We start from the raw sequence: 15,000 nt of genomic DNA on the forward strand, positions 1-15,000 counted from the left end.
ATATTAGTAGGCAGGCTAATTGAAAGTCACTGCTTAAATGGATAAAGAAAATACAAAAATCAGGATGTAAAAATTTACACACGCACACATAAGTATACACACACATATACATATACACAAACTTTTTTTTAATTATTATTTTTTCTTTTTTTAATTTATTTTTAATGATAATATGCTAAAACCTCCTTCCCTTTAGCTTCCTGCCACATTTTACAATTAATCATCTGGTGGAAAACAAATGTTTTTGAAGACTTTCATGCAACTATGAGGATTATGGTACACTTGTGAAACTAAGAAACAGGTACCTTAAATTTAAAAGGACAGTAAGAATGACTTGTATCATCACTCTGTACACTTTAAGTTCTGATAACCTGTAGGTTAAAAAAAAAAGAAAAAAAAGAAAAACCCTAACCCTAGAACTTCAAACCCAAGTTATATTTTACACTTAATGGTGAATTTTTGTGTAAAGAAAACTTGACAGCTCTTAACTTACCATAAGATCTAAAAGATCTTCTAAATTCATATCATCTATGTATTCTTTCTTACCACAGAAGACTGATTGGAGAGTACAGGAAAATAAAGATCTATTTTGAAATTCCTATTTGTTCCACAATGTTTGATTTCTTGATTTCATTAAGAACTGACTTTAGCAGAGAAGTCTGCCTTTTTGACAGCTTGCATTCGTGGAAAGAACACTCTGTACCAAAGCAACCAAACAACTTTTTGTTGTTGTTGCATTTAGAACAGCAGTAAACAGACAGAGGAACCAAAAGGTATATAGTTTGCAATCACTACAGTTATTCACTCCTTTGACAGAAAATTTAAGCTTGTAATAGAAAAGTAACAGATGTAAAAAAAATAATTGTGCTTGGCCAACAAATATTCATCTGAAGAAATCTGGGTTTGATATAATTGCAGAACTGTATCCTGTAGCGTCAGAAGGCCAATTGCAAATCCCCAACCTGCCTTCCCAGGACAAATACAAGATCACACGGATTACCTGGTAGGAAAACGAGGAAGTCTTCTTAACAGAACTGGTGAATTACAAACATCAGAAAAGCAAATTTTCCCATGAATAAGCACAAAAAATAAGGTACAAAATGCTCAGTCATAAAAAAAAAAAAAGATCTTGCTCAGTTGACACGTACCAGGAAATGCTCGCTAGGGCACGCATTAGGAAAGGAGGCTTCACAGCTGCAACGCATTTGTATTTCTGGAGTTCCGCAAGGTCAGCTGTGCCTCCATACATGTTCAAATTCACCCTGGCTTGACAGTAATGAATAGCTTAGTATTTATTCTGTAACTGCTGATGTTTGAACAAGATACTGGACTAAAAGGTAGAACTGTTGCATCTTCTGTCGCACAAGCCGCTAAGTATTCAGCTCCAGAGCAAGGCCACCTCAAGTACTTGCCTACCTCTCTTGAGGCCAAAATTCAAGTGGTGAATAGTCTCAACTCCCTCGTTCCATAGTGGAGCAATCAGAAAGTAGGGGATTTTTCCAGACACTGGTTTACAGCCCTTTCGGCAAGAATAGAGAATCAAACTTGTTTTTTCTTCATTTTGCTCACAGGGGGTAAGAAAACTGCTGTTGCCCACCCTTGCTCCTCTCTTTTGGAAATGCCAAAGCTTACTCAGCTCAGCTCTCTGAAAGTAAGGGAACCTAATGGACTTAATCATTGGGGAGCATCCTTCCTACCCTGAATACAGCGCGTGAGAAGAACTTATGCTGCACTGCCTCTTGCCGGGACTTCTCTCATGGGAGGAAAGTTGCTGGCAGCTGTGTATATAGGTGTTGAACTTACAAGGCCCCTCCCTCAGTAATGGCTGCTGGAGATTACATCACAAGGAACTTCAGTTGAGGTGCCTAATTCTACTCCCTCCTGGTAACAGGAGCTGAACGGCTAACACACAGCTTTTAAAAATCCCTTCTGTAACTGAGGGCAGCGCGGTGACCTAGAGAGTCCAGATAAGAAAGGCCTGAGGAAAGGAAAAAGGGAAAATAAACCCAAAAAGAAGTTGATGGAAATTCACAACAGCAAAGAGCAAAGGACCGAACTAACAATTCTAGTTGTGATGTTCCGTTTACCTAGATACAGTGCTACTCTAGTAACCACACCCTAAACAGCATGGAAAGTTCTGGATCTGAAAGCGTGCATTTGAGCAGTCCATAAAACCAAATGCCGCTACTTCAACTCATTTTGTTTGGAAAAAGGCTGCCCAGGGAGGTTGTGGAGTCTCCTTCTCTGGAGATATTCAAGGCCCGTCTGGAGCCTCCCTGGGCAGCCTGCTCTAGGGAACCTGCTTTGGCAGGGGGGTTGGACCCGATGATCTCTTGAGGTCCCTTCCAACCTATACAATTCTGTGATTGTGAATTCCTGTATTAATCAAAGAAAGATGTGATGCTCAATGCCTTTTAGATGACTCATTCTTTTAAAGTAAGCATAAGTCTTTAATTCACTTATCTGTATCTCCCACATTTCTATACTTCTCTATAGTCCCACCACACTCATGACCCTTTACATTTTTTCTGCAACCTCTTTTTTTCCTGCCCTTTGCCTCTGCACCTGGCTCCCTCTCAGCTCTGCAAGCCCTCTCCTTACTGTTGTTACTTCGTGCCGTCATCTGCTGTTTTCAGTTGTGTCACCTATGGTTTTTAAGGATGATGAAGGCAACAAGAAATAAATAAAAAAAATCCCCACCTCCTAGCTTGCTAACTCTACTAGATTGCTTTGCAAAGGAGATAATTTCTACAGGCTACAGAAGTTATTTGTATTACTTCAATTAATTATAATACAAAACAGTGGCACCACTTCATTAATCAGCTGCTTGAGAGAGTTACTTTTGTGAGAAGTCTTTTTGGTAATTTGATTAGAAAGAGCAACGGCTCTTGCTATTACGATACGATTCAGTATGTCCAACAAACAAACCATTTAGGGCTAGTTCTTAATACTTTAAAAACAGGAAAGAAAGCAAAAGGAATAGAAAAGAAGCGACTTGGCAGAAAATTGTTTCAGAGACTTTCTAGGCTTGCATGCAGCAGAGCAAAGCATACAGGAAATACTTCAGTGCCTTGAGAGGCATTTCCTCCCCTCCCCCCTTAGAAAGATGCAGTAATTAAAACCTAATTATTATCTTCATTTTAAACAAAACCTAAAGTGAATACCAATTAATAACAACATACTAATGAGCATCTGCTGTGATGAAATTGAATATGAATGTGCTGCAAATTTCGGGTAATTTATTTTTTCGGGGAAGTGCCACTGGTCTCAATCTACTGCTGGAAGATTGTATAGACTGTACACATTTTCCATCGTCTCCCTTATGTGCAGCAATTTCTATTTTTGAAAAGAGGGCACAGCTTAGCACTGTGGATTTATGCATCCAAATGCTACCCATGCCATGGTGAATTCAAGGCAATAAACTGAAGCTTGAGACCACATTTTACACAACCTGCATATTCTCTTCTAAGAACAGGCCGGTAGCATCACACCAAGCCGATGCAGCCCCTGGTCCCTACCAGCCTCTGATGGCAGACACACCTTTACAAAAAGGCCCCATGAAGTATGTGTTAAAGCAGCTCCAAATACTCACCATGTGCTTACCCCTCACCCCATGCTAGTGCTGACATCTATTGAAGTTTCACTTTTTCATACATCCCAAAAACATAGTTAAAATACAGCGCTGGTCTGTGTGAAATAGGCCAAATTAAACTGTGCACCTAGAGTAACTATTTTGTGTGAAATAAATGTATATTGAAATTGCTAAGCATTAGCATGCAGCTATTTGAAAATGTACTCACTTCCATTAATTAGCAAACACACTAGAAGTAACTACAACATAGCCTGAAGAAAGATCCGTTTTTTAACTAAAAAAAAAAAAAAAAAAAAACCAGTTTATTCTATCATAATAGAGAAATTTCTTCTAGGGCTCTGCCTTGCATCCAGTACGCAAGCTCTTCTGAGTAGCCCAAAGAGACCTGGCCATGCGAACAAAAGTCTTGACTAATAGGAGATCACTTGTCTCAAATACCCTCAGTATACAGATTTCCTTCTGAAGTGTTCTTTAGTCCAAAATTATCAGCACTGAGATGCTTATGACTAATTTTTTATATTACAGATACTTCATACAATTATACAAAGGAGACAAGCACACAAAACTTATGACCAAGTCTCCAACAAAACCAGAAACACTATCTGCTCTGAAGTATCTTTTTTCTAAGAACATTACAACAGTAATCAGGGACTGATTGCAGACATTAGCTCTGAAGATTTGACATACATGTGCACACACATGTATATGCATACAGAACTACGCACTGCACATATGCATGTCTACACATACATCTGAACACAGACCATGCTTTTGTGAAAATACAATAGCGAACAGACATACATTAGAAGTTTTTTTTAAAAAAGGAGTATTCTATAAAAATACTGTTCAAAAGTCTCAGACAAGTCCGGAAAAGTGAATAACGAAATGAATATAAAGCTGCTTTTCATAAAGGAAGCTTAATAAATTAACAAGTAAGATCACATGTGGTGGTTAACTTCCAATGTAGTCACGGTGGTCCCTTTGGTCAGTTTGTCTCTGCTAAACAAAGCAGCAAGCTCAAGCACTTAATTGTTGCTGTCCCTACTACTAGATTTTCAACATTTGCTGATTCAGTTTTGGGCTATGACAAGTGGAGCCATGACACTGATGGTTCAGATATGCGCCCAGACCATTCATGCTGGCAGCGTGGCTCCAACTGCACTGCAGGAGTCCCAGGCTCTGCCCCAACAGACTGAACCCACAAGTGTCCTTGCATAGTGGGCATGCATCACACCACCAGCCTCAAGCTGCTGCCCAGCCTTTAAACCTATGAGACATACACAATAATAATTTTATCTTGGAAGCTTATGCATAGTTCAAGATGACACAGAAGAGAACACAGGCCAATCACTGTCATATACATAAACATCTGTACCGTCAGGTCTCTGGTTAGAAGATACTTAACACTGGTACTTGACACCAGGGCAATATGGGAAAAGGGTACAAGACTTGGTTTTGTCCAAATAATGGAAGACTTTGCATTCTAAGTTGGAAGAAGGAAACCTTTAAAAAAAAAAAGGTGTCTTCTGTAATGTAACTCATGGATGTGGTGAGGCTGCAGAGTATCCATGTTCTCTCTCCCTCTGAAAGTAGCATTATTACATAACCGAGGCATTTGCAGGCTAGCCAGTCTGAAGCTTGAAGATCCATCCTACACTGATATTCTTCTGGATGGGGATCGTACAAAAAATGAGCTTTACTGGACAGTCGATGAAAGAGACACATCACTCTGGAACCAGACTCTCCCAGCAGCATGCACAAACAGAAGTACAAAACTGCATCTACACGGACGCACTAAATGTTACTCCAGAGAAGTGTCAGCATGATCCCCAAATCAACTGTATTTCAAGAGCCTCTGATCAAGAGTATTTGCCCACTTAAAATATCGTGTTGCTTCAAATAAGAAGCATATAAATATGCTCTTCTAAAACTCATCCTCCGCTTGATGTACAGGACAAAATTAAGAAGAAAAAAATCCATATTTACATTTTTAAGACTAAAACAAGCACTTCCAAAGTCACTCATTTCTGGATTTCTGGAATTACCTGACCCTTGACAATCTGGGGTGGACAGTAAGAAGTAGTTAACAGAAAAGGCTTGGGGGAAACACATTAAATTGAAAGCCACCTCTGTACAGCAAAGCTGTCACTGCTCTGGAGATAAAAGTACCAGGGCCAAGTATTCACCATCTACCTCAAGTACTGAACAAGCTAGAGCAGAGCCAGAGCTCTGTCTTGTTCTAGAGAACTGACTGATCTACCCGTTGAATGAGGAGCACTCAGCAGTTAACTAACTGTAGGTTATCTGCTTACTCGAAACAGAGGAAAAATAATCACACACGGGAACTCTCATTGCTGCATAAAATTCTTTTACCTTTCAAGTCATTTCATGTATTTCTATACAAAATTCTAAAATCTTTTTTTTTTGTTGTTTGTTTCCTAACAAACAAGAGCTGAACCGTAAATTTCCAGGAAACTTACCCTACAAGATGTATTCCTACAACTGAACAAATCAAACAATTAGGACTCTGTGCAGCTGAAACCTGCATACAAAACCTCTGCCTTTGCTCATGGAGAACTGTTACTCATGAAGCATGCAACTCATACGCTATTTTTTCAGGACCCACATTTCTCATAGCTGGAAACCAAATAAACCAAATGGGGACCAACCAAGAAGATTATCCAAAACTGCCTTATTAGAGATAAATTCTTCCTGCAGTTGATGACATCTAACGTCATTAATTCATGTATACAGAGACAATGTAAGGCCTTTGAGCTTCATGCAGTGATGAGACCAACTGTGAGCTCATACAGATTCATACTGCAGTACAAATACACTGAGGTGTCTTGAGTACCAATCCCCCAACCCCAATTACCCTGCAGTAATATGGAGCTGATAGTAATTTTTTTAATTTCCTTGAGAAGTATTTGTGGAGTGCCCAGATACCACACCTCAACTACTTCTGGGATGCAAGCTAGCTCATGGGGATAGGTGGGGCCACCTGACCCTACAGTTCTACCTGTATGTTGAAACAAAACTTAAATGCACAGACTGAATGGTGTACATCACACCAGAGTGACAACAAAGCAATAAAAAATGATGCTCTTTTCACTGCGCATTAAAGGAGTTTGTGATTTTCTTGATAAATGACGGTCATGTAGCTAGGGCTACTATACATGGAGGCAGAGCTAAGGTGGTATGTTTAGCCTTATTTTTTTGAGGTTTCTTTTTCCTATGGAATTATGAAAACCCTACAAAGCCAGCCTTTAATGCTGAAAGCATTGTGCTAAAACAGTCATTATTCTCAGTCCTTCCTGTGAAACTTTACCCTTTCTCAGTCCATACACAAGCACAAGTAATAAAAATTTTAAATATTTTAGGTGAAGGAAAGCCCATGGCAGTAATACAAAAAATACACAGTAGCAGAAATATTGACATTAAGATTTTAACTCAGGCTATGAAAGGCTTAGATGCTACCTCTATGTTTGCAATTCTAAAGCCATTTTTTTTTTCCATTCATGTTCAACTATATCCTGAAACTAATAGAGCGAGTGCATATGCTATGTCTCAGGTTTAGATTACAAGAGAAACCATCCTTCTTCATCATGATTAAGAAATATGAGGAATAATTTCTTAAGAGTGCATACAAGGTTTTGGATCCTACATGAGGCTCTTTAACTTTAAAACTCGTGAATTCATCCCTAAATGAGAATGAGGAAGGGAAATGGGAAAAGAGCAGGGAAAGAATCTGCATGAGGTCGACCATCTACCACTTGCGGTCCCATTTCATGGCAAAGAGAGACGAGCCACAACTAGAGGCTAGAATCTGCAGATGAGGTATAAAGCTGCTTTTTTATTGTTTCATGCAATCTGCTGATGTTAAAAAATGGAGGTGTGCTGCCAAGGATGAGCAAAAGGTTACCCCTCATTATCTTATTTAAGGCATGTTTCAAGTCTATTGTTTAAGTCCAATGTTCAGATGCAAGATGCTATGGATAACTGCAGAAAACTGATGATAGTACGAAGTCATGGTAGACTAGACCACAATCTAGACTGTAGTAGAGTTAAATTTGGAAGTATGATATTTTTGTTTGGATGAATGATTTTAATCTAGCTCTGTATTTGCAACCTTGATTTTTATGTACTATTTTAGAAATAGTATCTTGTCTCCCTGATTGATACACTTTGCACAAACATTTGGCACTCATCAGCTACCCAGAAACACAAACTATAGAAGTGTAATCTGTATAGGCAACTTGGCTTGTACACATTTATTTAAATTATGATTCTGTTAAGAAACGGGTTACGTTGCATTTCTTTTCTCCAAAATAATTTACTAATATTTGTGAAAGGCTCTTTTTTTAACTGAATCTTGATTATCATTCAACAAGCACAAATACAGCATTTAAAAATTGTTTTATTAGTAAATAAACAGCACTATAAATAGGCTAGATACACAAGCAAATAAGCTTATCTAAATATGTTTTAGATGTAAAAGCACGCATGTAAAAACAACAACAACAAAAAAATCACTTGCAGAGAGGGAACTGAGAATGCTGCTTTGGATCACCGTATTCCTATTTCTCAGAACTCAATGACTCTCAGGATTTATTCCCTCAATTCTAGGTTTTAGCAAGGGAGTAAAAAGTTTGAAAAGCTAGTTTTCCTCCCTGAGCTCCTAATTCCTCAATTTTTATGAACTATTCTTTGAGCTCATCTACTTAGATAATCTGAAGCAAGAAACATGTCTGCTGCAGAGGACACTATTTTGGCTAAAGCAAATTTAGCATTTCAGTAAATTCTAAAGGAATTGGGGCAAATGTTTTCTCATAGATCTTGATTTTTCTTAAAAGTTAAGACAATAAGGAAACTAGGCCAATAGGAATATCTATATGAATATCAATATTCATCATGCACCTTGGAATATTTTGCAATTAGAAGATCAGAATTATTAGAGATTGACTGAAGTCCCCACCTCTGTGTTGCCATCAACTTAAACAAGCAACTCCTGTAACTTCTCAAAGACTCTGCAAGATTACTGCATCAGCTGGAACAGCAGACATACTTGCAACACAATTTATTTAACTTACTCTGCAGCCAAGAGGTACCCAGGTGACTCCTCTGTTAAGCAAGATCATTCTTCCTCTGTTTTGATAACACCAACTGTCCCCAAAAGGTTATACTAGCATCTATCTGTACCAGTGTATCTAATCATCAATGCAAGTCTTGATCTCATGTCTCTGAAAAGGCTCACAGACTACAGTAGAACAGCTCTCTACTAAATGCTAAAGAAATGTTGCATTATGCAGGTGGCAAAGAAAATGAAAATATCTTTTCTGTGGGTGGCAATGATGTTTTAACGCAAGTGTTAAGAACAGTTGTGTACAAAGGCACATCTCAATGACTTATACAGCAACTTTATCTATTACCAAGGGTTTAAATCAATGGTGGCACTTTAGGTACCAGACACAACTCCAGCAGCCTGTTATGCTGCCATCTGCTCCTTCCACAAGAAAGTCAATATTATGCAGAATTTATCCCAATATGCTTTCCTACACCTCTCTCTGGGCAAAATATACCTTATTTTCAATCTCCCTCTTCACAACTCAGAGGGGATTCTTCAGCACTGAAAGTGGCATTGGCAATGTATACACTTAATTTTGATATATTTTATTTTTAATGCCATCTTCTCTAAAAACACCTCCAGTGTAATCTACCAATCTAATAGCATTCTAAATGACCCAGGTTTAACCAGCCGATGCATGTTTAAAACTGATTGCTATTGATGTCAATTTTGTAGACTGCTTTAAAAAAAAAAAAGATTCTATCCTGCATCCTTCAGTTCACAAGTCGAAAAAGGAAGACAGATACAAACCCTGAGATTATCCTGAAAAAGAGGAGTTAGGTCACCTCAGAACAGGCAAAGATTCAACCCTTTAGGCTTTGACTCTGTTGGCCGCTCTAATGACATCATCAGTGTGCATACGCACATTCAAGGTGAAAAAATGTAGGCTACCCCCCCCCCAGAGTGACTTTTCTTTCAAGAGGTGATGAATAAAGTTAAAAAAAGAAAAAGTATACAACAGTCTGAAGCATTGTTCTGAACATTCTCATAAGCAACAAAATTATTTGAAGTTATGTCAGCTACTGAAGCAACTTAGTAACAGATCCAATTCAAAAACTGCAATAATTATGAAGTGAATGGTACAAACTGCCTAATAGTTTTCATGGGAAACTCCAAAACACATGACTAAACTGAAATGAATTTAATAGTTGTGATATAGGCAGCTCTGTAGCTCATTAATAATCAAAATCCATACTCCTTTTATTGTCATATTTATTGTTTCTAGTGTGGATGTGAGGGACTGTGCTACCTTCTACAGATGCTTCCCACGTAACACAGTCTAAAAAATTTGAAGAAAAGCAGAAATGCCCATCATCACTATTTACTGTAACGAGACCCCCATAATACGAGCAGTAGAACTTTCCTTATGTAGTTCATTGATGTTAATGAGTCTGTGTGTAATAACCACAGCTCTGGAATTTATCAACTGGCCACTTGACATGGGGTGGAGTTGGGAGTTGGCACGGAACAGTGAAACTACCATTTTTCCAGTTTCCTTACTTATTATTTGCATGCTGTCTCCTTGTGTCTTACAAGTGCAAGGAGTCCAAGCTGATTATTACTAGCAGAGTCATCATCACAGAAATGAAACTATCAGGTTACTACGAAAATTCTTCTTTGCACTGTCAGTTAACCAAGCCACAGATATTTACATGGAAGCTCTCCCCCCCTTACAAATTTTACGTGAAACATATGAAGAAAGGATACTTCCAAGCAAATGAAAACTGTTTGTCTGTATATTGGTTAAAAAAAAAAAAAGCATTTGCATTGCTTGTATTTTTTAAAAATACAGATACCCTTAATCATCTTCAATGGGTTAAATCAATGCTTCCACACTGATGGAGACTGGTGACAAACAATAGCTGATAATAACCCATCTCTCTAATGGATAACCCTCTCAAAGTGATTATTTTTACTTGAAACTGAAAGAGAAGTTGGTTTAAATAAAAATCACAGGTTTCTTGTGGCTGGAAAAAAGGTACCAGGTGTCGAACTATGGAAATAACCTATGCAATAATTAGTTTTGATTGAAAGAGCTCCAGTTACAAAGTAGGAATATACATTGCAGTTGTTTTCATTGTGAAGAACATTCGTTCGGAAGTTATTGCTGTGCCGGAAAAAACAGAAACCCTAGACACCAACAGTTCTGCTGAACCCAGGTTGAAAGTGAGAAAGGCTCACTCATGCTCGCAGAAGTGACAAGAAGTGATCTTCCCATTATTTAACAGAAAAGGAATTGTTGTTATTTAAGCGCTAGATAAGGCCAGAGATGACTTGGGTTCCACCTCCATCATTGTATAACTGTATAACTTCAGGTGAATCTCTAGGCCTTCTGGTAAATTCAGCTCCCCTGTCACCTGAAAACATTTTGGGTGTCAATAAAAAATAAAAATAAATAATAAGTGACTAAAGTAACAAATAAATATGACTAAAATAAATAAGAAATAATAAATAGTGACTAAAGGAATAAATAATAAATAAAAATAATAAGTGACTAAAGTAGTGAGGTATAAGATACTCTAGCACCATCTCTTTCTTTCTCTCTCCCTAAATGTTGTATATATAAGCATCCTGGAGAGTAGACCCTTCTCTCAGGGGCTAAAAGGTTTTTTTGTTTGTTATTTGCTTTGGACCTACACATCTACTCCAGCAGAACTATCTGATTGTGCTAGGATTTTTGAGTGTTCACATTGAGCATTGACAAACAACATGTGAAGAAATTATAAATTTAACCTTTCAAACTTTACAATAAACTCTTGAAAATAATGCAGACGGACAAACTGCATGTTTCTTCTTTGCCCTCGCACCAAAAGGCTAAATCAGGCCAGGTATTTCTTTAAAATTAATTATGTTATCTTACCAAATAAAAAATGATATTTACAATAAATAAATAAATAAATTGAAGAGAGAAAGAAATTTGTGAGGTTCCAAACTGGCAAGGCAAGAGATCTTGTGATAACGGGTCTTCCAAACAAAAATCTGTACAAAGCTCGTAAGCTGTGCCCAAGAAAAATCATACACCTAATCTGCTACATTTCTGAGTAAATTCTGGAGAGTATACTGAAGAGGAATGTGGTGTATTTATTAATAACACAAATACCTCCAAGTGCAAGGGGTATTTTGTCTCAAGGACAACATAAAAGCAGCTGGTTGTGACAGGAAGACATGGAACACCCTTGTGAAAAGCCTTCATTAACAGTGAACTGTTAATTCATTGCCGTTTTGTTCATTCCACAGTTTTTTAATAAGCTCCATTTTTAGAGTTTTCTCATTTTTGTCTTAGAGCAGCAATCAAATGATTTATAACTAGTAGCTTTTCATTATAAAGATACTTAACTTCTTTTATGATAGCATCCAAAATTTTCCTGAGAAATTCAATGCATCTGATACTAAGTCAAATCGGATGCCTCAAATATTAGACTAGGTGCCCCTAAAGGGAAGTTAAAATTTATAGCCATCGATATTGACTTTTGTTGTTCTGAACTTGAGATGCTTTAATTACAAGTATCATGATACAAGACAAACCTACAAGTCCTTCTTAGCATAAATAAATAATTTTGAGAGTTAAGAAGCATTATGGGTCCCTTCCAACTCGGGATATTATATGATTCTATGATTACCAGAAACATCTATCTGCTTTCTAGTGATCAGGCGGAACATAAGGGTACTGCAGTATATCCTAAAGCTACTCAAACCTTCCAGCTATGCATTCATACACGTTGGTGGGAATCCATTTGTGAGATAAACCGGAAAAGAAAATAATATGGCATCTGAGTATGAAAAATCAAGAAGTTTCTTCACAAGACTTCTTCCTGTCTCCCATACCTTTGTGATTACAGCTTTAGCACCATCACAAAAAGACAACATGTAACAAGAAGAAAGAGGGGAAGAAAATTCCTGAAATAGGACAAAAAATTCAGAACCCTATCAGCTACAAGTAGTGACATCTGAACTTGAGTTTCAAGCCGGATGGTTTCTGATCATGGTGCAGTATTTGTAAAAAAAAAAAATTGATCAAACTGGACAATACAGATAAAACTGTGATATTGCTCTCAAAAATACAAGTTTCCATTCAAACAGGTTAAGTTAATCAGATACACCACTCCTAATAGAAAGATCTGAAGTCTACTAAAATTCTAGTCATAAAACTATAGGTTTTATCAATGTTAGTGTTAGAATAAATATCACCACCTTTTGCCTATGCACATATATAAAGTAGCCCAATCACAACAGAATGCGTGTTAATTTTACTAATAACACAGAAATTTATCACGAAAACTCTTCACTTACCTCTTCTAAACAACTCTGCTCACACGCTCTGCTAACTCAATCTTCCCTCTCTGCCTGAGGAACCACGCTATTTTTCATCAGATACCAAACAGACCCATCCCTGAAACTTCACAATGGTGTTCTATTAAGTCACTTCCTGTATCCACAACTTCAGGTGCCAACCAAATCTACTTTTATTCTTGATTCATGAGGTAGAGAAAGAAGGTAGGTTTCAATAACCAACAAAAACAGACAAGCAGGCTGCCTCTCGATACATGTAGCTTTGAGAAATTCAGAACTGACCTAGCCATATAATATAATCTTATTATGGTAAGTAAGGCTGGAGAAGGAAAAAAAAACACCTCATCCCTTAAAGTAAAAAAAAAAAAAAAAAAAAGTAGTTAAAAAAAGGGTAGATTAGATTAGATATTTGGAAGGAATTCTTTACTCAGAGGGTGGTGAGGCACTGGCACAGGTTGCCCAGAGAAGCTGTGGATGCCCCATCCCTGGAAGTGCTCAAGGCCAGGTTGGATGGAGCCCTGGGCAACCTGGTTTGGTGGAAGGTGCCCCTGCCCATGGCAGGGGGGTGGAACTGGATGGGCTTTAAGATCCCTTCCAACCCAAACCTTTCTATGAAAGTAGCGTGCAGCATCCCAGTGCCCAAATTATAGGGAATAAAAAGACGAGCAAGGAAGAGGACATTCCATTTGAGTATATGGCTGCCCCAAGCAGCTGCTCTCTTTCAGAGGATTTCACAACCATATTTAGACAAAGTAATAGAAAAAATGTAGCTGTCAAAAGTTTCTGGCCCAGAAAAATTTGGATTGACTAGTTAGTCAGTTATTGTTTTATACTCTTATAACTTCTTCTTTAAAAAAATGTAATTTTAATACTTATTCTTAAATCTTATATAATAAAAAAAATCATTCCAGTTCTGCGCAACAAGGCAGCTGATTTCTACAGGCATGCCAACCCTTACACACAGGTACAAGCTTGCTCATGTAGAGGCCAGGTCCACAGCACACATCGAGGTAGTTAAAAGTGTGCCCGAATCAAAGACTACCAAAGGAATCCTTCAGAAATACTACTGTTCACCTTCTGCCCTCCACAAGGAAACTCTTAATGACTTTTCATCTTCCTGATAAATCCAAGACTCTTGCTAATAAGGCTGCAAAAATGCCAAGAGCATTTCTGCCAAATACAACCCAGTTGGGAAAGTTCAGTGTTCCCCTCATTTTTACGGATTTTACAAGAGATACATTTTTCTTCATTACCTTTTCATTAGTGTTATATCATTTATTCACCAAATGTATATACCCACTCCATTTTATCTTCACTCCATGGTATAAGTCTGCAATAGAAATTGTCTATTGAAAACATGTCATCTTTAAGACATTATTTCTTCGTAAGGCTTCAAGATTATATTATCTACATTAGGTCACCATTAACTTTTTGTAATGTAATGCACTGGATGTACTCAGTCAAGAACTGATAATTCTCTTTTAAGGTTTACATGAGTACAGGGGAACATTACAAGCTCAACTTTTTTTTTTAATGCGAGATGGATTGGATTTTTTTTTAAAGATTTGTGTAGCCAATAATGAATAACTATGTACACATAGTACAGATCACCAGAGGAGCAGAAAATTCATTTTTACCACAGCTATTTCATCGTTTGGAGTTTCTATGTTTCTACAATTGGGAAGAGGGATGATGCTGAAAGCTGACTGGAAGACATAAATTACATTAGATAACAATCTTGTGTGGCAGCAGGAAACCAGCCAAACCTCATACTATTTATTTTTCATGCCAATAGACTTATTTGTTAGGTGAGGATTTTTGAGTGGTTTTCAGCAAGAACACACTAGCCTTCCTGTCCTTATCATGCAGCACTATATTATGTGCTAGCTGAAACTTCTCAGCTGTCTTAACAAGATCACCCATGTAAAAATATAGCCAGCACTACTAGAGCATCAGTGAACAATAAAATAAAAGTCTGAGAAAATGGCAACAT

At 37.6% G+C, this 15,000-nt stretch overlaps 1 protein-coding gene and 1 long non-coding RNA gene across 4 annotated transcripts in view; both read right to left on the reverse strand.

Annotated features, from left to right (window-relative positions):
* Window positions 1-15,000, reverse strand: part of POLA1 (DNA polymerase alpha 1, catalytic subunit) — a 220,839-nt gene that overhangs the window by 47,430 nt on the left and 158,409 nt on the right. The gene's annotated exons all lie outside the window — the stretch shown is intronic.
* Window positions 5,794-15,000, reverse strand: part of LOC308193225 — a 15,502-nt gene continuing 6,295 nt past the window's right edge. Inside the window, exons 1-2 of the long non-coding RNA XR_013949474.1 lie at window positions 14,261-15,000; window positions 5,794-13,185 (exon numbers count right to left, since the gene is read on the reverse strand). The exon at window positions 14,261-15,000 is cut by the window's right edge and continues 6,295 nt beyond it. This is a non-coding gene — a long non-coding RNA (uncharacterized lncRNA). The remainder of the gene's footprint in view (window positions 13,186-14,260) is intronic.

This window comes from Anser brachyrhynchus, assembly GCF_964034855.1.
Source record: "Anser brachyrhynchus genome assembly, chromosome: 1".
Taxonomy (NCBI): Eukaryota; Metazoa; Chordata; class Aves; order Anseriformes; family Anatidae; genus Anser; species Anser brachyrhynchus.